The following is a 24,466-nucleotide window of genomic DNA, read 5'->3' on the forward strand; positions in this document are numbered from 1 at the left end:
TATTATGAATATGAATATTTTCTATTCTATTCTATTCTATTCTCTGTGGGGGTGTAAGTACCTGCACCTGGCTCTCTCGAGTGGAACCTTTGTGCATATCCCCAAGGTCTAAACTGCCTTCCTAAGCTTGGACCATTTCCCACCACGCTGGTCCACTGCGGGTTGGTGGGTTCACATATCTAGATGTGCTAGATCTAGATATGCAGGTTTCCTCACGATGTTTTCCTTCACCGTAAGAGCGATGGTATACATTGTACTTAAGTTAAAAGAACTCATTGGTACATGTCAGAGCCGGGATTCGAACCCGCATCTCTTGATTGAGAAGCGGGCGCTCACCCGACTGAGCTACCACCGCTCCTGAATATTCATGAATATATATATATGAATATTCAATATACAAGTATGCGTAAAATGCATAATAGGTAGATTTAACGTAACTAAACCTGAAATTGCAGTGAATCTGAGTAACTGCAATCACATTATCCTTTACACGCCTACGAAAGACTTATATTCTTCAGCCTTTATATTTTGGTATCTGAACAATGAAATGATTTAATGTAACAACAGTAACAGTAATTTCGAACAATAAAAAGTTATGATCCCGTGTTTGTTTACATTTAGGACCGTGAAAACTATGTGCTAATGTATGTCATTAAACTAGCCTGAATCTAAATATAAATCTTAGTGTAATCTCTCTCTTATACAACTTTATGTGTGTTTAATGTAAAGGTATATTAGAATTCCCTATGCCATAGTAGAATTTAACGTATTATGTATTATCATATGAGTGGAATGTCCTAAGTGTACTGTTATCCCCGAAAGATAAGTCACTCGTATTTCGCAGTACATTTGTACTCACTTGAGAGGTCCGAGCGTGGTCCGAGCCGTATTGCCGGTTTGGAATGTGTACAATGCACTTAGGGTACATCTAGAATCTACCGCAATCAACCGCCTGTGATATAATTTCACTTCAATTCCTTACTTGTAAATAACTAATTGGTACATACCAGGATTTACACCTACGGTCTTTTGAATAATGAGGCAATCCGTTATGCCACCAGCCACCACACGACTCAAGATATTTACAAAGTCGAAAGAATTTTTTAGTTATGAACTTTTCTAAATGGACATTTCGTGTTCCACCTAGACATTTTATTTGACAGCCGCCCAGCTGCCGTACTCATTCTAAAAACAACCAGATACACACCAGAGATTGCAAATAGTTGAACAACTATACTGTTTTATAAATAAAAACACTGTAATTGTATTTTACATTGCGTTAAGTTTAGGTATCTGACCATTGAAAAATGAGCGCTAAATAAATGAAAAATATCTGTCTCATGCTTTTAAACAAATCTGCAGATTTGCACAAACCCAAGCAGATCAACCACTCTTTGTTATAAAAGTGAAACGAAAGGGATTAAATGCATAAAGAGCTAAGTTAAGCTGCTGGATTTAGCTCCAACAAAGTATAACACTAACCGCAAGTACAAAGGAAACCACGCGAGCGTAGCACTTGCACAATTTTGGCTCTCAAGCTTCGTCCACACTGAGCAAGCTTCCACAAAGCACAGATTCGTAGCTCACATAACTACGAGTAGCCTCACAAAGTCAGTATGCTCTACTCAAATGTGTGCTCTAGTCGTAATATAGCGTGGATCTAACTTTACAGCGAATGTAGGTTGAAAATAGCCAGTGCTACGCTCGCTAAAAGTACCAGGAAACAATGAAACAGAGGAACTCACCGAATCGGTCATGCAGCAAATGGGGGCTGCCCTCCTGCAGGGCATAGTCGGCCTCGTCATCAGCGGGAGCCGCCGCGCGCGCCCCGCACCAGGGCACGCAGCAGCGGAACACCCCGCCGCCCACCACCGTGGAGCCGGTGCCGCCCGCCCGCACTAGCCGCCCGCCCTCGCCTCCCACCACATGCGGACACACGCATTCACAACACAAGACACACACTTTGCACTTCACTCATGGTCCGCGCTCACTATCACTCGGCACTTGTTTCTTTCCTTTTTTCACTGTTTAGACACTGTGGATTTGATGCGTCGGCGGGTTTATTAATAGTCGGCTATTAGCTCCAAAAGGTTAGGGGCAGGTGTGGTAAAGGTTGTCTGAAATTACGTTCACTTGAGTTCGTAATGCGTGAGGCCGTCGGCTTGGATTAGTAACGGCATTGTTTTTGTTTCATGGCGACCTAAAATATTAAAACATCGTTAGAAGAGATAATACGGTCGATAATATAACCGAATGCCGAGTCACTTTGCGTGATAAGTGGAAAATTGGAGCCTGTCAAACCGGAATGTCGCGCGGCGGCCAAAATCATTTTCAATCGAGATATTATGAAGCATACTGGAAACATTATTAATGTCACACTGCACGTATTCGCCACAATCTATTAATGACACAGCCACACGTAGGTTACTAAAAAATAAATAATTTACATATTCATATTCGTTTTATGTGACGTTTCGTTACCAATGATTTCAACATATCATAGATTTGTATGACGTTTCGCAAATATTAGTTGGCATTAGGCCATCGTCGCTTCAGTACCTACATACACACTAAACCCAGACACATCCAGCGTATGATTTTTACTTCTCCAGTGACATTGGACAGTTACATAAGTGTGTGTTTAGCCAATTTAAAATTGTCCGCAATAAAATTTCGGGTCACAGGAATCTAGGTCTATTCTAGATCGTTTGCCAGCGAGCAAGCAATATGCTTTAAGCGGTAAAATTTCGATTATAAATTGGGGAATAACCTGCGAAACATTCATAATTCACGTTTTCCTGATGTTTATCTTTTAATTACGCTTTCAGATGATGTAATTCATTATTCCTTCGGGGAAAACAGTTGTAAGAATCTTATGTAAAAATGTATGGTAGGCATAATTTATTATTCCAGCTGGTAAGGCTAAGTTGCTCGACTGTAATAATTTATATGAACATAAATAGGTTAGGGTGGGATTATTATTGAGCTTTTACAAATGTTACTATTCAGATATTTATAAAAATCTATACAATTCGTGTGTTGATCGTTTTAGCAAAATAATATAAGATAATTGAAATAAATCAGTTTTCATCATAATGCTACTAAGTTGTAGGGATAATAACAATTATGTATCATTTATTTAATGTTAATTCAAAACGCCGGTCTCTCTACAACAAAACCTGTTACATTGCCTCCACTCAATAGTTAGAGCTTTTGTAAACTACTTAGATCACAAAATGTGGCCAAAACCTCTTATTGGATACATACAGACCCCAACACACACACACACACAAGGACAAAAACTTTGATCCCCTGAGGCAACACAAATAGGGAACTATTTCCCACAAAATGCGACCTTTTTGTAGCTTCCCGCACATAGCTGGTGATAAAATCGTGAATTACACATAAAAAGGAGGATGTATGTTGCTAAGATGCTTTCAGCAGTCGTGTTATTCTTCATTAAAATACACAGTACTAGTGGCACTAATAAAATCATCACGCACCCACAGCTTCTACTAAACTAATAGACGTTGATACCTATGTATAATTTAGATTTGGTGGGTACGCAGTAAAGTTATATAGGTTGCCATAAGCTTACAAATAATAAAATATACATTTTTAATTAATATCTTTTATAATGAATACACAAACAATATGGAGGGTCTGAGCAATGAGTGAGCTTATTTTGAATAAGTTCAAGTTGATATTTATATCTCTAAAATAATTATACACGTAAATGCCATCAGCATTTAGAGACATCATGGTCCTCACGATTTAAACTGTTTTCAAGGTAAGGTAAATTATTATTATAAGCCTGTTATTATTTTTGGGGCAAAAGGGTCAAAGCCCTTTCGGCAAGCTTTAGGGATAAAATACTTACTTACCCTGGATATTTTCCTAAACAAACATTTCGTATGATTCAACATTTGCATGATACATGGAATGGCGAAATAATGTAAACATACAGAGACCAAAAATTTACCTACCTATCGTTCAACATGAAAATTTCTATCGGCTTGCAAAACAAAAACAGATGGAGCACAAGCTTAAAAAAAATAGCGAAAAATCTTATTTTTTTTCCAAAAAGTACTTATCAGTTAAGGACCGTATTCATACATAATGTAAATTATACAATAATAAACTAAACTACTGGATATTAAAAATAGCGTTAGCTGAAGGTTTATCGATTTTGGCTATTTCGATTGATAATAAAGAAGCGACACTAAGGGCCAGTTTTTTGATCCCTAGTTAACTCAACCATTGGTAAAAAATGGCTACTATTAGTTAAAATACAACGAAATCCGTATGCAGCTGTCATGTTTGACAAGTGACTTGACTAATGGTTAAAGTTGACAACGGATCAAAAAACTCGGCCTAAGTGCCTATGTTTAAGGGGATCCCTAAAGCTAAAATGCTAAAGTCGGCTTGATATACTTGATTAGATTGGAAAAACGGTGGCTTCTATCACATTGATAAAAATATATTTTGTAGCAGAGGGTATACTGAACATGTTAGTTGCTTATAAATTGGTGCAGGATTATAATAAGTATGTTAAAAAAAATTGCAAACACACCATGTCTTTTGCCATTTTTTGACTTATTATGAAAAAACCCTCGAAATCAGAGGGCCCATTTTCATGGAATCTTATATGTATGTGTAGGTAATTAAATTCTTAACAAAGTTACCTTAAAGAGTTGGATTTAATGGACCAGAAGTCAACTTTTTTTGCAAAAAACTAATAAATTCCGGTTTAAAAATGATGACACCGTGACAGATTTCAGATTTCTTCAGTCGTCGCCCTGGTGGCGGCCTGTTAGGAGCGATACCCACGCCATTTTATTTTTTATCAAATATTTCACCAAAACTGATTAAATCAACAAATTATGACTACAAGTATTATAATACATATGCATTTGCTATGGAAAGTTAATTTTCTAATCATTTTAGATGCAGAAAAGCCGAAAATTCTTAGAAAACATTTCGCCTTTTCGATTTGTTTACATTTTTTACTATAGAGTTACAGATGCATAGATAAAGGTAAACATTGCACATAATGACACTTATTAGATTCTCCGAATAAGAACTATACGGTCAATGCAGTATGCCAAAGCGCGAGCCTGTTTATATTCTGAGGGGTAATTTATTTTATTTTAAGTTGTGTATGGTAGGTAAGCTACACAATATACAGGGTGTTGAAAAGTAAGTTCATAATTTGTTTTATTTGAAACCAAAAACCGTAGTTAATTAAAAATATATATATTTTAAGATGTGGTAGTCTGTACACTACAGGTTGTTAAAAATAAGTAAGTATTTTTAAAAATTGAAGATCTAAAATTTACATAATTTTTTAAATCTATTTAACAAGCTTTGCAAAAAAGCGGTTAAGTGCGACTGTATCTCGCCATGAAAAAAATGAAATGTTTACTGTAGCTATGAATTTTATGCGTTACAAGTGGAATAAAATACCGCATAATATTATGTACAACTATGTAAGAGCCTAGTTTTTAAAAAAAAACTCATAAGAAAATATTAAATACACAGGTTTTTTAACCCCTGAAGGAAATAGAGGGGTGTTATAAGTGTAAGGGCTGAATTTTTTTTTAAAATTAGGGTGATAGGTAATGTATATTTTTAATGATTTTTTCAAATAGATAAATGTTATACCATTTTTAAATTGCCATAAAATTACCTATAGTTATAGTTATAGAAAAGGGCAGGGCTACCAGTGCCCATTCGCCACTGCAACCTAAAAGATCTATAAATTATGACTCCCCATGCCGAGTCTCACTCTACAGGCCCAGGTCTTTTATAAACCTGATATTACCTATACAGGATGTTGCAAAAAGGGTATACTGTGCCGAAAGGGTTTGACTCAGGGGTTATTCTGAACAACTTTTGTTCTCCAAGTTTTGGAAATTCTCGAAAAATAAATTCGGTCTCTATAGTAAAAAGTCACGTGATCGAATAAGTTTCTATGTAAAAGGTTTTGCTACGTGAATTTTCAAAATTGTAGAAGAAAAGTGGATCAGAATGGCACCTAAATCCACTTTTGGCTAAGCTTTATACCCTTTTTTTCAATACCTTGTATAAAATATCGTCAGCGTCACCTTAGATCGTAATCATCGTAACTCCTCGTGACCAAATTTTAGAGGAGACAAAAATACTGTTTTATTTGTAGTTCTAGTTGGCATACTACCCACCTAAAGTTTTTTTTAACTAGCCTAAAAATGATTTGTTTAGACAGTCTATCTTCCTGTTCAACCGCAGCCTGAGTGCCAGTGACTCAATGACTGAAAGGAGGCCATTAGTGCTCCTAAATAAATAAAGCAGGCCTGTAGATTATCTTTCAGTGTACCGACACATCTGATTGCTGTAAGAGCCTAATAAGCTCTTCGAACGAGTCATACCTCTGTGGTGGTACGGTTTCGACCTTTCGGACAGTCAGTTTGGCATCCGAAATGCGGATTCGAATAGTGGGTACAATACTTTGCGTTCGTTCACTGTCGGAGCAGGATAAGAACCACGGGCGAGTTGTTGCGCTGGCTGTTTGCTTAAAAATAGTAACCGCGTTCAACTCTATCCCCTAGAGGGCGAACCTTTAGGGCGGCTCTTGTATACCATCACTTGTCTTCTCTATCTCGTCATCTGCAGAAAATTGACAGAGGTCATACGTGTCTAACAAGTACATTAAGGATGCGAAAAGAGAGGGTTTGTTTTCACTGAAGAAGTTCAGTTGCGGAGTTCCACAGCGGTAGGTCTTGGACCCCTCTGCTGTGGAACTTGGCATACAACGCGGTCCTGCAAATCAAGCTCGCAAACGGCGTTAGCACAGTGCATTTTTCTAATGTCACACAGGTCGTGAGGTAGGCTGAGAGCCTCCTTCGGGGATGACATCCCAATGATTCATTACGAAAAAATTGCTGCAGCTGTGCTCGCCATGCAGTGCATGGGCTACTTCCGAATCTGGGGGGCTGTTGCAAAGGAGTCCGTTGCCTCTATACGGTACGGGTTCCGTGCGATCTATGATCCTTCCGGGAGCACCTGTCTTGTCAAGTCGAAGAGAATGGCTCGTATTCGACGCAACCTGCAGTACTGGTGGGATTGGTTGGAGGACAGGACAGCAGGAAGCTGCAGCAGCCGTCATGCTGTGATTCGACGCATAGATGCAAAAAAAAGTTGAAAGTAACTTCATGTTAATAAAATATTAGATCTTAATTTAACAACATAACATTGCAAAAAAAAATTAACATTGTTGAGTATGTTATTGTAATTTACTAAAGTAGTAATAAAAACAAAGGCTTATTGCATAGTTTTCGTTCACGTTCGCCTACATCGCACGTTGTATATGAGAATAAAGGGTATAATTACTAAGTTTTCTTGTTTAAAAATCACGGTTTGGGGTTTAGAGGAAAACAAATGGTAAAATGCGGAATACAGTTTTTTTTTTCGAATAAAGAGGAAAACATGTGAATTCAAAAAACGTTTCTATTGACACCAAAGAGTACTTTTCGCCGAGAAAAGTGGAGTTACAATGTTTGCGATCTAAAGTGATGATAGAACTAGAACTTATTTTTTCAGTTCACCTGCTGTTGAGTGAAATCGTAATTAGGTAAATGACTCCTTGACATGAAAATAACTTTTTTTTTATAATCGTTATAACAAAACCGTTTTTTTTAATACAGCAATATTTGTAGGTGTACTTACAGTGAGCAAAAGAGCGCAGCAAGGTGTAAATTTTTTGGTTTTTAAGAAACAAAAATATTATTTCTATCATATCCCAAATACACATAAGTACTTAAAAAAAAATACACACTCTCGCCTTGTACTAATGTACCCTTGCGGGGGTACTTACATGTTATTATTTTTCTGGTGACCTCCCCATATCCCTTTGCCAGCTACGTAACCTTTTGTGACACCCTGTATATGCAGAGTTCTGCAAACTACTGTTCTGCTTTTGAAACACCAAAAAAAAAACAGGTAGTCTAACTAAAAGGTCACGTGACCAAAAAAAAATTATATGAAGAAGCGTTTTTTTCATGAATATAAAAAATTACGTAGGATAAAAGTTTTTCAGAGTGACGCCTGAGTAACGCCCTTTCGGCTAACTATACTTTTTTTATTACACGGGGGCAGAGTTTAATACAACACCCTGAACTATTAAACTCTGATAATATTTTCGCGATTTTTTTACATTCTGATTTCATTTCCTGGCTTAGAAATAACATCAATAACATGCTGCACACGTAGGTTTCGGCATAGTATTAAACCCTTTTTGCAACAACCTGTATAAATATCGGCACGGGTACGACTTTATATATAATTAATTATTAAATATTAAAAATACTTTCAAATAAAAATAAATATTTTCGTATCACAAAACAATATTACTTACTTAGTATATTTTTAACAAAGTGGCATGTCTTCACTTTTATGTTTTCGAGTGCTATGTTAAAATTTCATGTCATTGTCCGTAGAACGCCCCGCATACCTCAACCCCCCCTCACTAGATTTGACAGATTCTGATTTTCTTCCAGCTTTAGTGACAGCCTTAAATACATTTTTTTTTCAATAACCATACCTAATATGATTTTTTATCTAGGTACATAATTAATATATTGGTGTAATGTTGTTAAGATTGCGCAAAATAAATGGCATGCTCATAGAAAAATACTCACATGTTCATCAATTTCATCATCAAGTAACCTGAACTCTTTGGTAAACTATTTAAACATATTTTAGTTTTAGGTATAATGTAAAATATTTAGGTAACTTTTACACCTTTTGGCACCTTTACGACTACAACACAGCCATGTAGTCTATTTACAAAAGGTCACATTCCCAAACCATCTTACAGCGATCAATATGAACCACAAGACACAATTATCCAATGACCTAAAACAAACAGGCAGGTGAAAACAGGCGTCGCTCCGGCGAGATGAACAAAAATAAACACGCGCCTGGCGGGTCACTCTATACTGACGAAAAACGAACGAACGAGAGCTGTCGTACAATCGGCACGTTTTATATTTATACAAAGAGGTAGAGTCGTGGCTCCCGCAGTAACTTCGTTTTTCGTATTATACAGTGACCCCCCTGTCCCGTATCATGGCGTAAATTGTTACACGAATGTACTAAATTCTTCGCGACGTAACAAATTTATTATGACGTTAATTCGTACAAATTATTTTAGAACAAATTCTGCGGGGAGTGTTACGAGAAATATGAACTGTCTGGCTGATGGATCGGACTTGCTAGATCCTAAAAAGATTACTGTCGTATCTCTACCGTAATTTATGTTGTAATTACGAAATATCTCAGGTACGCCATTCTACAGCCTTTTTCTGTTCACTTTTTGAATGTTTTTATTGATTAACACCGTGGGTTATACTCTATTATCGTACCTACAAAAGTTATGAAAATACACTCGGGTGTTATGAAAAAGTTAGGTGCCAGTATACACGGCAACCATCCTAAACTGAAAAAGATACCCAACCAGAGCCAGATTAATGAAGCTGTCTGAATATTGAAAAATATGAGTATAGGCACTTTATGGGTGGAACTTTTTCATTGCTCGCGAGTGTGTTATACAACAAGCCCAATCATTAAACATACGACCAGCATATCATACGTCGGCCATTGATAACTCATCTCACTGACGAATCTCTTTCTTCTTTTAAATGTAGAGTTAAACTTTACTTTTTCACCGATACGCTCAGAAGAGTGAGTTAAATATACCATATTATTCTACATTTCAACTAACAGTCAACATTATCTCAGGTTCGTGTCGACAAACCACGTGTGAAGTGTATTTTGATATTATGGGCGTGCACAAACCTATACACCTACACTATATAATTAACGTGGCGAGGGTATTTTTAGCCGAGCCACGGCACATGCAGTATTCTTATCTATTGGAATCAGAAAATAAGCCATGGCAGAGTCAGATAACACAAATCACTCTTTGGTTATTTATAAAAGTAGAAGTGAATAACACTATAATAACTTATGGGTGGCTTGTTTTCTGTAAAGCCAGTTAGCTCTACATTATAGGCAAGAGTGTATAGAGTAATTTTTGTGCAAGAGAGTCTTTTTTGTGTAATAATCAAATTGATGCATAAAAAAAACTTTGAAATATATTCTATTATGACCCGTTTTTTTCGTGAATGCAGTTTTGTGACCTAATGTTTGGCAGCTTAGTGTACCTTGAAACTGTGATGAGTGTGGTTTAAACACTTCATATAATGAGGCAAAATAGTAACAAACGGTAGCTTGTTGCCCTAATCAGGTCGTGCCCATGGTGTATAATTATCTAGAAATGCGGTAGCGTGACAATCTAATAATTATATTAACAGAAATAAACAGAATTCAATTATCCTTGAAACTTTATGTCACCTTTTCATGCACGAAAAATTTACAAGATAAGTTAATTTTATTAAATTAACAAATTTAATTAAAAAAAACAAGTAATAAAGGATGGATTATTTGATTCAATTATGACGAAGCTTGCCTGCTGATCTATAATAATAATAATAATATGTGGGGACATCTTCACACACGGCCATCCAACCCCAAGCTAGGCAGAGCCTGTGTTATGGGTATCGGACAGCTGATATATGTACACAAATACATAGATAGATACATATTAAATATAAATATCAACACCCAAGACCCGAGTACAAATATTTGTCTTTAAACAAATATCTGCCCCAGCCGGGAATCGAACCCGGGACCTTCGGCATAGTAGTCAGGGCCACTAACCACTACGTCATTCGACTATGTATTACCCGACTACGGTAAAGAAAATCGGCATGTATAATACAGCAAGATAGTGCCGTTCTCCGAAACTTAGTTGTTTGTCGTTTAGCGCAACCCCCAAAAGAAGAGCCGCAGTCGAGTAAAAAGCTCTTTAAGGGCCACTTGCACCAACATATTAAATCTAGATTTAGTGTTAAATCTCGATTTAGTGTCAAATTTTATATGGACTGACGTTTCTTAAATCGAGATTTGACACTAAATCTAGATTTAATATGTTTCTGCAAGTGGCCCTAAATATGTTACAGGTTACAAGCAAGCGGTTGCAATATAAATTATAAACAAGATTAGCGTTGACAGATTATACATAAAACAATGAAACTCAATTTTCAATGATGGACAGGAATCCATTGTTCTTATTGATGTTGTGGGAAAGCTATTTTTATTTGCACAACAATGAAAATATGTTTTAATTGATGCCAAGTAACTTAAATACCGTTATTACTAGGGGCAGTAGTTGATCAGGCAACTGCTCGCCTCTCAATAGATTGGTTACGGAACTGTATAGCAGTACAAATAAAACTGATTCGTTACGTATCTTAATTTAATGAATAAAATAATTACTTATAGATTATGATAAAATTCAAAATATGTAGGTATAGGATATCCTTTCTAACCAATGTTAGTTACCATAATAAATTATTTTTTTCACGTTTTTATACCTATACATTTTCACATGTTCAGAAGTTTAAGTTTGGCGAAGAATAGAGAGGAGTATGCAGAGCTGACCGCCAACCTCCAGTAGTGGAGAGGCACCAGAACAAGAAGAAGAAGTTTAAAACCTATTAAAATGATTTTGTGACGTAACTTTATGTATCTGTTTGCTTCTCCACATGTATGTACGCCCACTGTACAGGTACAGTGCCACAAACGTATCTGTTTCGGTGAAAGCTCAAGTAAATGCCTAATATTTTTTTTTTTTTTTTTTTTTTCTCCCTGGCAACCCTACGAACCGGGTGTCAAAAAAACAGCTGAGTTAATTTATTTTAATATTACTAAATTTAATGTCTAATTACGTATAAAACTAGTGTTAACTTAAAGAATATAGTGTTATACAGCTGTGCAAATGAAGACAAGCCTTCAAAACCCTGAAATAAAACACTTACGGGACTCGGATATTTGAAGCAACGGCACCTGTCAAAGTTCGAATTTGCCAACGGATATCTATCAGGGGAGTATTGTTAAAATTACATATTTTTACTAGTATTACTCATTTAAAATCATAAACACTAAATTATTTAATCATTATTCATTAGTTTGCTGCATACGTGAAATGTTTTTCACACTTCCTTAACCCACTTTTAGACTTTGTCATTTTCAAACTTTGTTGTTTTCATTTCTAATTTTCAAACTTTCTATTAGCTTTTGTATCCCTTATTCCCTATTCTTACTATATCATAGTCTCCACCTACTTAATTGCTATTAGTACTTCATTGAATAATGATCAAGTGATTGTTTTTTGGCTTAAAGTTTACATAATTCTAAGTCAATAATACCACTGAGTACCTATTCATTTAAGTAACATATTATGCATATTACTCGCTCCCCACCTATAGTTTGTGTTCATGACTACATTGTTTATGATAACTAACAAATAAGTTACCTTTTGATCATTTTTACATAGACTTACAATATATTACTTAATAATTATTATAACCTATTGGTATCTGGTTTGATCAAGTTATACCTAAAGAGGGTTATTTTGTGTCTTGGATAATCATCTTCTCGGTTCTACCTATCAAGATACTAACGGGTAACCCCGGTTGGTTTTCAGAGATGTCGAGGATGATGACCCGGAAGGTGCAGAGCCGTGACCTGGAGATCCAGCTGAGGACAGCTTTGGAGGATCTCAAGGCGTCTCGTGACCTCTCAAGCCAACTGATGGCAGAGCGGGAGGACAACGAAAAGGAATTTGATTCCCTTTTGAAAAAGAACACCGACCTAAAGAATGTCATCGCTGAAATGGACATCCAATACCAAGACTTACAAGGCAAATGTGATGAGCTGGAAATTGTACTGAGATCAAACACAGAGAGTCAGGATTTATATGAAGCTGCCTTGACAAAGATCTGCAGCCTGGAGCATCAACTGGCTGAAGCACACACAGAAATCCAGCAAATAAATGAAGCACATGCAAGCGAAGAAACAAATAAGACAATGGCACTGTACGATGAATTAGTTACCCTACATCACACCCCTATGCCAACAATAGACCTCACCACTCCAAGCAAATCAATCAATATCAAAGGTGCAAACAGGCTTAAAAAATATATTAAAATAAATAAATATATTAGGAAGTCTGAGCGAGCATTGAAAAAGCATAAGACGTACCTTCCATTGAAAAAGGATAGAGTGAGACTACAACTACTGGTAAATAAATATGAAGAACAGATGTCGGACTACAACCAGAAACTCGCAGACAACAACCAAGAGTGCGAGTTCAACATGGCTATGCTACAGTCTAGGCTGGCCACATTGAAGTCTGCCCTAGACCAGAGAACTGTGGAGTATGAAAACCAGCTGCTGGTGCTGAGAAGTGTGGGCTTAGTTCGGGTTGAGATGCTGCCGGAGAAGTCTTCACCTGCTGAAGCCTCCACCGCATCTCCGGAGGCCACCACCACCACCCCGTTGGCCACCACTGAACTCACCACTGGTCTCCCGAGGGCCACCACCAGACTCCTGGCGGCCACCACCAGCATCCCGTTGGCCACCACTGGACTCACCACTGGTCTCTTGGGGACCACCACCGGACTCTCGGGGACCACCACCATTCTCCCGAGGGCCACCACCAGACTCCTGGCGGCCACCACCAGCCTCCCGACGGCCGCGCCATCCTCAGAGGTCATCCAGAGCGGATCGGCGGCAGCAGATGTTTTTCAGGCCTCCACTAAGAAATTACATAGGAAACCCACCTATTCTCAGGCAGCTAGTAGAATAGTAGGTAATAAGCAGTTACCTAAGATGTCACCCTCTACCTTGACAAGGCTTACTACAAGTAGTAGCAATTCAAGCGAGGATTACAGCACAGTTGTATATTCCGATAGGCTTGGCAAGGATTTCGGGCACATGTTGGGTAATCATGTAAATGGAAAAGTTGTTAATTATTGTTACCCAGAACTTACATTCGGACAAATAGTTGAATTAATTTCAGAGAGGTCACACACTGACAAAACAACTATATTTATTATGTTGGGAAATAGTTTAGGGGTGTCAAAGTCTGACATACATAGAAGTTTTGCTATATTAGAAGGCCTTCCTACAAAACATGTATTTGTTTGTGCATTTCCTTACTCATGCACACTGCCTGACAAATGCAATTATATGACATGTAGCCTAAATAAAACAATGTACAATGCATGTTGTAAATCTGATTGTATCAATTTCTTTGATACTAATTTATACGTAGATAATTTTAAGTTGACTTGGGACAGTTTATTTTTGTCCTCAAATCAGAAACGACGTCTAGCTACAGAGGTAGCTCATCTTATTAACTCAGTTATAAGCATTATAACGAAGAAAACTTGTGTCCCTATTGACATCGTCAGTAGTAATACTGATAATAGTAATAGTACAGTAGATTTAAATTAGATTCTCAGACAACGGGAGAGCATCATAGCGTTGATATAAAGATTGATTCAGTTCACTGCTCTCTCGGCTCAAAACTATTAAAGGACAAGACATTTAAGAATGAATTTAAAGTGGTACATCAGAATATTCAGAGTCTTTCTTCTAAATTGTTAGAAATAGAACTATTTTCGGAAAAATTTAACATTGATTGTTTATGTATCACAGAACATTGGTTAGACGAGAATAAAATGATGTTCCAATTGAAAAATTACAAACTTATAAGCTGTTTTAACAGAAAGTGCAACGAGCATGGCGGGTCACTTATATTTCTTAAAGAAAATTGTAAATGTAAAGAACGAAAGGACATAGTAGCTCTTTCTGTTAAACACCATATAGAAATTTCATGTGCAGAGCTAAACAAGTATATAATAGTATGTACCTACAGGCCACCTACTGGTGATTTCATTACCTTTGAGACTGTCATGGAGGATGTTCTAAGGTTAGCTTCCAATAGTAAAAAGGAAGTAATAGTGTGTGGTGACTTTAATGTTGACCTATTAGGTGACTCTCCTAATATATCGAAATTACTGTTACTTTTTAAATCATTTAATCTTTTTAATGTCTTTCTGGAACCAACTAGGATTACATCCACGTCGGCCACTTGTCTAGATAACATATTCTGTAACTGTGAGTTTAAAGACAGTAGTGTGATAAATTGTCTGAGGTCAGACCACAGTGGGCAGACCATTACCTTAGTAAACACTGACAAGACAAATAAAACTAAGGTTAGATGCAGACCGATTACTACAAAGAAAATTGACAATTACTTGAAGAAACTAGACGAAAAACTTCCGAGGGTTAAAGTAGATTGCAATTCTAATGAGATGTATACTAACTTATTTAAGATAATAGCTGATGAGTTTGAGAGTAATTTTGAAACGAAGGAAGTTTTGATAGACAATAAAATTAAATTTTGTGACTGGGCTACAGATGGTATTCGCAAAAGCAGGGCGACATTATATGATCTGTATGAGATGAAAACATTCATACTCCGCCCTGACTTTCAATCTTATGTGAAGAAATATAGCAAAATGTACAAATGTGTCTGTCACTGTGCGAAGACAATTTTTATTAATAACAAGATTAAAGACTCGGCTAACAAATCTAAGGCCATTTGGAATATTATTAATAACGAAACGGGGAAGAATCGAACACGCGAGACTAATTTATCTTTAAAGGTAGGCAATGACATAATAACATCAAATGACGAGGTGGCGAGAGTTTTTGAAGAGTTTTTTACGAACATTCCTTTAGAGACTACTTGCAACCTAGATTCTTCAGCTACATTAGCTGAAACCCTGATGAAGGAGAACGCACCTTCAACCGATAAGGAATTTAAATTCAGATATATAAATACATTAACTATTATAAAAACATTTAAGTCCTTAAATATGAAGAAAACTGAAGACTTGTGGGGAATGTCAGTTAAATTTGTTCTTTCTATTATTAATAAAATCGCCCCAATTTTGGCTAACATTTTTAATAAATGTATCGCTGAAGGTGTGTTCCCAGATCTTATGAAATTGAGTAAAATTATACCTCTGTTCAAGAGTGGGGATATGGAGGACCCTGCAAATTTCAGGCCTGTCTCGGTTCTTCCAGTTTTGAGTAAAATATTTGAGAGGATCATACTCAGTCAGATGCTTTTGCATTTCAATGAAGCTCGACTGTTTCATAGCCAGCAGTATGGTTTTACAAAAGGCAAATCAACAACCGATGCCGGTACTGCGTTAATTAAGCACATATTTGACGCCTGGGAAGACCATCACGATGCTATTGGAGTCTTCTGTGATCTGTCGAAGGCGTTTGATTGTGTGGACCATCAGACTTTAATTTCGAAACTGAGATACTATGGAATAGGAGGAAAGGCTTTAGATTTGATAGCTTCATATTTAGACAAGAGGCAACAAAGGGTCGATATTAATAATACTAAATCACAGGGGGCTCATGTAAAGATAGGCGTCCCTCAAGGATCTATTCTAGGACCATTTTTATTCCTCATTTATATTAATGACTTGCCTTTTATGGTTGAAAAATTGACTAATATAGTTTTATTTGCTGACGATACTTCTTTGCTTTTTAAAGTTAAAAGAAGTGAAAATATTTTTTATGAAATTAATTCTATTCTATCTGACATACACGATTGGTTTACCGTAAATAATCTTTTATTGAATTCTAAGAAAACGAAATGTATTAAATTTACACTGCCGAATGTTAGACAATGCGATACTAACATTATTCTAGATGGGAATAAATTGGACCTAGTTAATGATACTGTCTTTCTTGGTATGACTATAGATTCAAAGTTACAATGGGGACCTCACATTGCCAAATTGGCTGGAAGGTTGAGCTCGGCAGCTTTTGCTGTACGGAAAATTAGACAACTGACCGACGTTGAAACCGCCAGATTAGTTTACTTTAGTTATTTCCACAGCTTATTGTCGTATGGAATTTTGCTTTGGGGTAGAGCCGCTGATATTGAGACTATATTTGTATTACAGAAAAGAGCCATCCGCTCTATATACAAACTTGGTTCCAGGGATTCATTGAGAGAACTATTTAAAGAAATTAACATCCTTACAGTTCCATGTCAGTTCATTTTTTCCAATTTAATGTATGTACGAAAGAATATTTCAACTTTTGATACAATTGGCAGTAATCATGACATTAATACTAGGAACAAGCATAAGCTGGCTTTTCCAGCGATGCGTCTGGCGAAAGTTAATAAATCGTTTTTAGGGTACTGTATTAGATTTTATAATAAGCTTCCAGCAGAAGTTGCTCAAATGCCAGAGAATAAGTTTAAGTGTTACATTAAAGAGAAACTCAGTAAAAAAGCTTATTATAGAATTGATGATTACTTAGAGGACGTTAATGCATGGCTGTGATAAGTAGTTAGCTCTGCTCATATTATTATAATAATAATAATTAAGCTTATATGTATTGTATACCAACTAGTTTTAAGTCTTTTTTTGAAAAGATGGCTCAGGAGTTTCTTGCCTCCGTTCTTCTCCTTAGACAGAAAGAGCCCCCCCTTATCCGAACGGAGAGTAATTTGTAAAAATTGACGTTCATCAGAAAATTTTATATTTGTACGATGAATAAAAAATTTTGACTTTGACTTTGACTTTGACTTATTTCTTAATTCCTTTAGACTTTTCAGAGTCTAACTTTGCCCATAGTAGTCATTCTTTCTTGCGGTGTTAATAAACCCAACTCATCTTTAAGTAGGTAATCAGATAAGTGTATCGCACTGTACTATACAGGATGTTGCAAAAAAGGTAAGGCTTTAAGTTTCTATGGAAGTTGGTTGGTCTCGTGACTTTTTACTATGAAAAACTATATTTTTTTTTGTGAATTTTCAAAACTCGTAAAACAAAAGTTGTTCAGTATGACCCAATGAGTCACTCCCTGTCGGCTTAGTATTTTGCAACGAGTATTCAGTACAAGTATACCTACAGGATACTTATCGCCTACAGCTGATGGCAAATGAAACCGAACCGCAACGGTCATAATACTGTTAATTAATTGTTATGTGCACTGTAATGGACCACATTATTTAGTGCACAAATAAATCTCAATTATTGAAACAACCTGTTTATTTCAGTAATGTTTTCGTTAATTATGTATTAAGTATGTTTTCGGTATCGTGTGTAATGTAAATTACATTACTAAATACTTATATGAAAAACTTATTCTGTATAAAGCAATGCAAATATAAAGTAAAATTTCAGTGATTTTGATTCTAAAACCATTGAAATGATAGTGCTGGTTCTAAAGGAAGGGAAGAATTTTAGTTTTAGCACTGTTAAAGGTTAAAGCCTAAAATATTTTTAAAATATTATAGATTTTGCAACATTTTTTTTTAAGTTTTAGAAGGTGTCTTTTGAATGCCTGCCATGTTTTCCTAGTAACAACCCAACCCTAGGAAGCTATTCCTCACATAGGTTCCTGTCCAATACATTTGTTCACATAATTCTAATTCACTGATATTAATTACCTCCCAACTTGTTTACTATTATTACCTACCAATTCATCAACACATTTATATATTTATATACCTAATACCTTCCTGTTTGCCAAATTCGTTCTACGAACATGGACTGCGTAAGTGCTAATCTCATAATTCGTCCTTATTCACACAACAATCCTACCAAACTCGGCAATAATTACCTTCTGTCGACGCGTGTAATAGAATACATAAGTATCTAACTAATAAGTGTACTGAATGTGCAGTGTATTAGTTCCAGACAAGGTACGGTCAGCTTCATAAGTAACTATACACTTTTGTACCTGTTTGAATGGGCAGTTTGTGAGTTTGTCAAATGTGTACCTACAGCTAATATACTTTACGTACAAGAAATACAAGAATACTTTTTAGTCACCTATCCAATCTAAAACTTTTTCTTCGAGCGTGTCGATGACACAGATGGCCTGTTTTAAATTACACACACGAGCAATGAAAAAGATTCACTTTCAATATTCCTAAAACTATACGGCCCATTTTTTTTTAAAAAAAAGCTGTTAATTGTATTTCTACATTAGAGATGGCATCGCCGTCGTTTATTTGGACAATGAATGGATAGCCTCCTTATTTTCTTTATTTCGTTTAAAAATAATCGCCGATCAGTACCTCCTGAACACGAAACAGAATAGTGATCAGTACAATTGAGACTATTTGCCAACCGCTATGGGTTGGGATCAATTGACTAGCAATTTTTGTCCCTGCGCGGCCGCCGCGCACTCACCTACATTGTGTTATTGCATGAGTTGAGTACTTACTTATTTAAACACGTTTGACAGATGATATCATTTGCGACCATCAAAAATTTTAATGTACCCTCGAAGAATAAAATCTTTTCACATGCTCTATTTTTGCAATTTTCTCAACATAATAGAGAAGATGTTTCAATTATCTATTATTATTATTATTAATAAACTCTTTATTGAACAAAATAAATTGTTACAAAGGCGAACTTAATGGGAACACCCAAATATTCCGAAAAACTTTTTTCCGAATTTGATAACCCCGAATATGTAATTTACGAAATATTGCAATACCGATTTTTTTAAATACCGAATTATAATAATCACGAAAATTATAATTTCGAATATTATAATCACGAATATTGTTATTACGATTGTTAAATATACGAATGTTAAAAAATACGATTACTTTAATATACGAAAAATAAAATACCGATTTATTATAATCACGAAAAAGTCAAATCCCGATCGGAAATATGATAATTCGTGATTTTGACAAAAAAACATAAACGTCTTTAAAACTTTAGAACCAAAACCAAAAGATAGGTGCGACGACGAGCAAAGCGAGGAGGAGCGTGTTAGGTGCACATAGATATCGAAAAACAAAGCGGAGCGTTTCAAATATAGAGCAAAACAATTGCTAGGATTTTTATGGTGTTCAAACTTAAAAACCTTAGGACCTAAACCTAAAGATAGGTGCGACGACGAGCAAAGCGAGGAGGAGCGTGTTAGGTGCACATAGATATCGAAAAAAAAAGCGGAGCGCAGCGAAGCGGAGCGGAGCGTTTCAAATTTAGAGCAAAACAATTGCTAGGATTTTTATGGTGTTTAAACTTAAAAACCTTAGGACCTAAACCTAAAGATAGGTGCGACGACGAGCAAAGCGAGGAGGAGCGTGTTAGGTGCACATAGATATCGAAAAACAAAGCGGAGCGCAGCGAAGCGGAGCGGAGCGTTTCACATAATATAGCATAAAAATATTGTTTTTATACGCATTATGCTGCATTATTCATATAACCATTTCTTGTTAACTAAGAAACATTCGGGAATTTGTATTTTCGGAATATTAAAACTTCGGGATTCGTAATTTTAACAATTCGATATAATAAAAAATCGTACTTTTGAAACATCGAAAAAATAATATTCGGAAAATTGACTTTCGTCATTTTAATAAATGTGTTGTTTGAAATTTCGTTTATAAACTATTCGTGATTTTCGTTATTCGGAAACTTAAAATTCGGGATTGTGAATTATTCGGAACTATGAAATTCGAAATTTTTAAAATCGTTATTTTCATATACGTAAAAAAGTTATTCGGAATTATGTAGTGTACCCGAACTTAATGCTAGCAGCATTTTCTACCAGTTAACCTTTGGTGATGTTGAAAAAGTGATTGGTAGTGCTTACGATAGAAAATGGTCTAAATTGAGTACCTAACCAAAATATTAATATAACTATACCTATACAATATAAGTAAATAATTCACTCTAAATAATCTACTACAAATTATATTATATCGAGTTTTAAGTGGTTTTAAACTGATAAAAACTAGGTATGTATATATGGTAGGTAGTTGTAAGTGTGCTCCGAAAATTGGGCGATGTAAACAATCCATTTCATAATTCTCTGAAATATTATTACTCTTTCGATGTAGCGAGTTTCAATATTTTTTATAATTTACTTACAGAAAATGATCGTTGATAACTGGTTACGTAATTGAGGTTTTAATCAACAACCATGCCGTTAATGGCTTTTAACCGAACGTACTCAGGGAGTGCAGATAATGTAGAGTAGTTTTAACACTCATGAAGGGAATATTTTTTACAGTACAAAAAATAGCTGAAAATCACATACCTCTGAAATTGCTACCTAAGAGCGATCTGATTTCGTTGCCCCGTACTGTCTACTGTTTTTGTTTTGTAATTGTAATTAATTTGTAGTCATAAGATTGAAATGTGGGTGTTTGTATATCGCAATTACTTTTCAAAACATAATCAGTTACAATTATAATAAAAAATTTTTTTTTTAAATTTAAGACTTAAGATTTAGTGTACCCTTGGGTCACGAACCCTAGAAACATGTTATTTGATCCAAAATTTACTGTACTTAAACATTTGTAAATTAACACATCTTTTACAATTGAATTCGTAAATAATTGTGCACGATCTTCAGGTAACGTTTCGTGACATACTTACCTACCTAAAAAGGATTCGTGTACTTTTGGCTTCCACTTCTTTCCTCCATACTGGAAAAGAGTGATGTTCTGAGTTTTCCTATGTGACTGTCATAATATATTAATAATTATATTTTCAGATATCATGAGCATGGAATGGGAATTCCATCTCCGAGCAAATACCAACTCTTAGAAATGCAAGAAAAACGCAAAAAAGGTCTTCTTTTAGTTGTGCATACAGTTAAAATCTCTTAAGTGCCTCCACCGAACTGAGTAAACGAGCTACGGACGTTTCTGAACATCTCTCGATAAAACGTGTAGCCTCAACTAGTAACTAATACACACTCACGGGCAATGAAAAAGTTCCGGTGAGAAAAACACCCAATTACTCCTTACCGAAAAAGTAAGTTTAAAGTAACTTAATGGCGTCTTTTGCAATATTTTTGTACATTTAACGGTGCATCAGAATATTACCAACTAAAAACCAAAATATTTGGTTCAAATATCCTATTAATTGTTCAAAAAAATTGGGGTCATTTGGAAAATCGAAAGTGGAACTGTTTCTTTGCACGCGAGTGTATTAAATTTAATCTGTGCCTCGTATGAATAATGGAGTAACTGCAACCGGCTAATTACACGGCACTCGCGGCCTCGGGAGATAACAGAACTCTATGGTTCCCACTGCTATCTCCGCCGTTATCAGATTACACGACGATAATCCAGTGCATCAGACAAATCTGGGCAGGTACCTCCGTACCTAGGTTTAGAACTTTCTTTCATAGGTCAATTTAGCAAAAGAAATGAATGAATGAATTTAAAATAGCTAAATATACTTATTTTTTTTATCAAGCGATTATTGATAGTCTAGGATTTTTTGGTCCCGGTATACTAGCGACATAATAATTTCCACAAGTGCGGTGGCTTATGTTTCAGTAGCATGCTGAATTAATTTCGTTACGTTTTGTGACATGTATAGGTGGGTATGTAGGTAGGGTGGCCACTAAACTGCGTCCGAAGGCTACAGGGGAAATCAACAGGTACCTACCCAAATAAAGTAACATTGAGCTGGGTCTTGAGGGAACAGAACGAAACAACACCTGAATCAGTGCTTCTCATTCGCACAACACATCTTTCAGGTAACCTTTTACATTTACAAGATTAGGCAAATCGGAAAAATATTTATGAAGGAAAAATATAACAATAAATTGAACCGATATTTTCCACGTTGTGAATAGGCTTTCATAGGCGTTTAAGTAATGAAATTATCTTTTACAGCCCACACAATACCTACCAATTGCCGCTAATGTTTCTGTTTAAACGAAAACTAAACTAGATTACCGTGTTGCGTGCGCTCGGGACGTAACTGTTACATCCGTCCTTGACACTGGCCGCGCGACGTCACCACTGTTTACCACCGCGTGATCCGCGGATTAAACTCCATTTAACTGATCATCATAAGCATAACTCGTTTCCTAAAACTTAATCGATACAAATTTCCAAAATCAACATCATCATCACGCAAAGCGTCTCGGCACCGAGTTGGATCATCATATTCTTACGTTTAAGATATGCACTTTTTTCAGTCTGCACTTTGAGTACTGTTGGCTGAAGGGTGCCGTGCTCGCGAGGGCTGGTTCAGGCCAGCATGGTGGCCGTCGGGCGCGGGGCGCGGGGCGCGGGGCGAGGTGACGCGGCGGCCGGCGGACCGCGACTGCTGGACGCGCCGCCCCGCGCACGCGCACTGACTAACCCGCCGCAAGAGCGGGACGCACATACACAACAACTACCAACAGCCACTCTCCGTTTCAGTCTTTATTCACAACTTCAGAAGACACTCATTCCTCTGCCAGAGAAATTGGCTCTTAGGTTAGAAGGTTTGCGCTTCCAGGCCGCGACGCGTCCGCTCCTGTAAACTGTGTTATGTAGGCTCTGAAGACTGAGATGCTGTAGCCGTTACTGTGGACCGTTCCGATGTTATGTCACTATTGAGCGCGTTCCACTTCGTTGTTTGGCCGTGAACAATGTTTTAACCGCTCGGCTCGCTAATAACTTTGAATGGAGCATAGTTCAGGATGACGCCCGCCGGCCTAGTTTCAGCGATGACGAGTCGCTTTGATGTGTCGCGGTGAGCGCCGTAATGCGCCCTAACGAATGCTGTAAATTATTAATGAAGTTTCTTCCCGCAGCACGCGGCCTAAATATTCGGCAAGCATTCCGTGTTGCCGTGCCGTCGTGGCCGCCGTGGGACCGCCTGGCTCCACGTCTCGTCGCCACAATAACTTTCGTCGACGAGTTTCTTTATTTGTCCACCCTCTTCTTCTCCCCGACAATGTAGGTTGAAAGGGCAGAATAAACTCCGACTGAATTAAATCGATATCGCTTAATAATGAATGCTGAAGGATACACAGTAGGTGGTCTATGTAGAGTTAGTGCCATAATCATTTTAATCGCATTAAAGTGTATACATCCACGTAATCCCAGTATTACTCCGCCGACTTAATGTGTGTCGATGGCAAATTAGCCTTTACGGCGGTGCACTGAAGGTTGATGTTGTGCGGAAGTTGATTCAGTCTGTTTGGATGCTCGGAAATCGAAGTGATTTACATGTGAGCTCTATGATTTCGAACCAGCGGCGGCGGCGGCGGCGGCGCGGAGATATTGAAAAGTCGAGTTTTCATTTCAATGTTTACTTCTGGCATCTCTGTGTAAGCCGTCTGAAAGTTTCACGAATAAGTACAAGTTGGTAGTTATTAAGAATTATTATCAATATGTCCAGATTATTAAAAAAACAATATGGTACATTCATGAGAAATGAAAAGTTGCAACGGCAATGGCAGATGTTTTTTTTTATTATCTCGTGCGTTTACATGTACTTTAAGTCACGTCCCAGGAGTACCGATATGTGTAGTGTCTGTACATCATCAAAACGCATACCTACCTATAACATCCGAACCACTTGTATTAAACAGTAATTAAAAGCAAACGCTATTTTACCGATTCAAAACTTTTCGCATAAAATCGCTTTCATTTCCATTCCACCGCTCACCGGGAGCGACAATAAAAGCCCGCTTTATTTACCGTTTCATT

General features: G+C 36.7%; 1 protein-coding gene across 1 annotated transcript in view; it reads right to left on the minus strand.

The window, feature by feature from the left end:
• Positions 1–23,535, minus strand: part of LOC119690398 (cAMP-specific 3',5'-cyclic phosphodiesterase-like) — a 168,686-nt gene extending 145,151 nt beyond the window's left edge. The window contains exons 1-2 of the transcript XR_007267601.1: positions 22,939–23,535; positions 1,746–2,200 (exon numbers count right to left, since the gene is read on the minus strand). The gene's annotated coding sequence lies outside the window, so the exon portion shown is untranslated. The remainder of the gene's footprint in view (positions 1–1,745; positions 2,201–22,938) is intronic.
• Between the last annotated feature and the right edge of the window lie 931 nt (positions 23,536–24,466).

This window comes from Plutella xylostella, chromosome 22, assembly GCF_932276165.1.
Source record: "Plutella xylostella chromosome 22, ilPluXylo3.1, whole genome shotgun sequence".
Classification (NCBI taxonomy): Eukaryota; Metazoa; Arthropoda; class Insecta; order Lepidoptera; family Plutellidae; genus Plutella; species Plutella xylostella.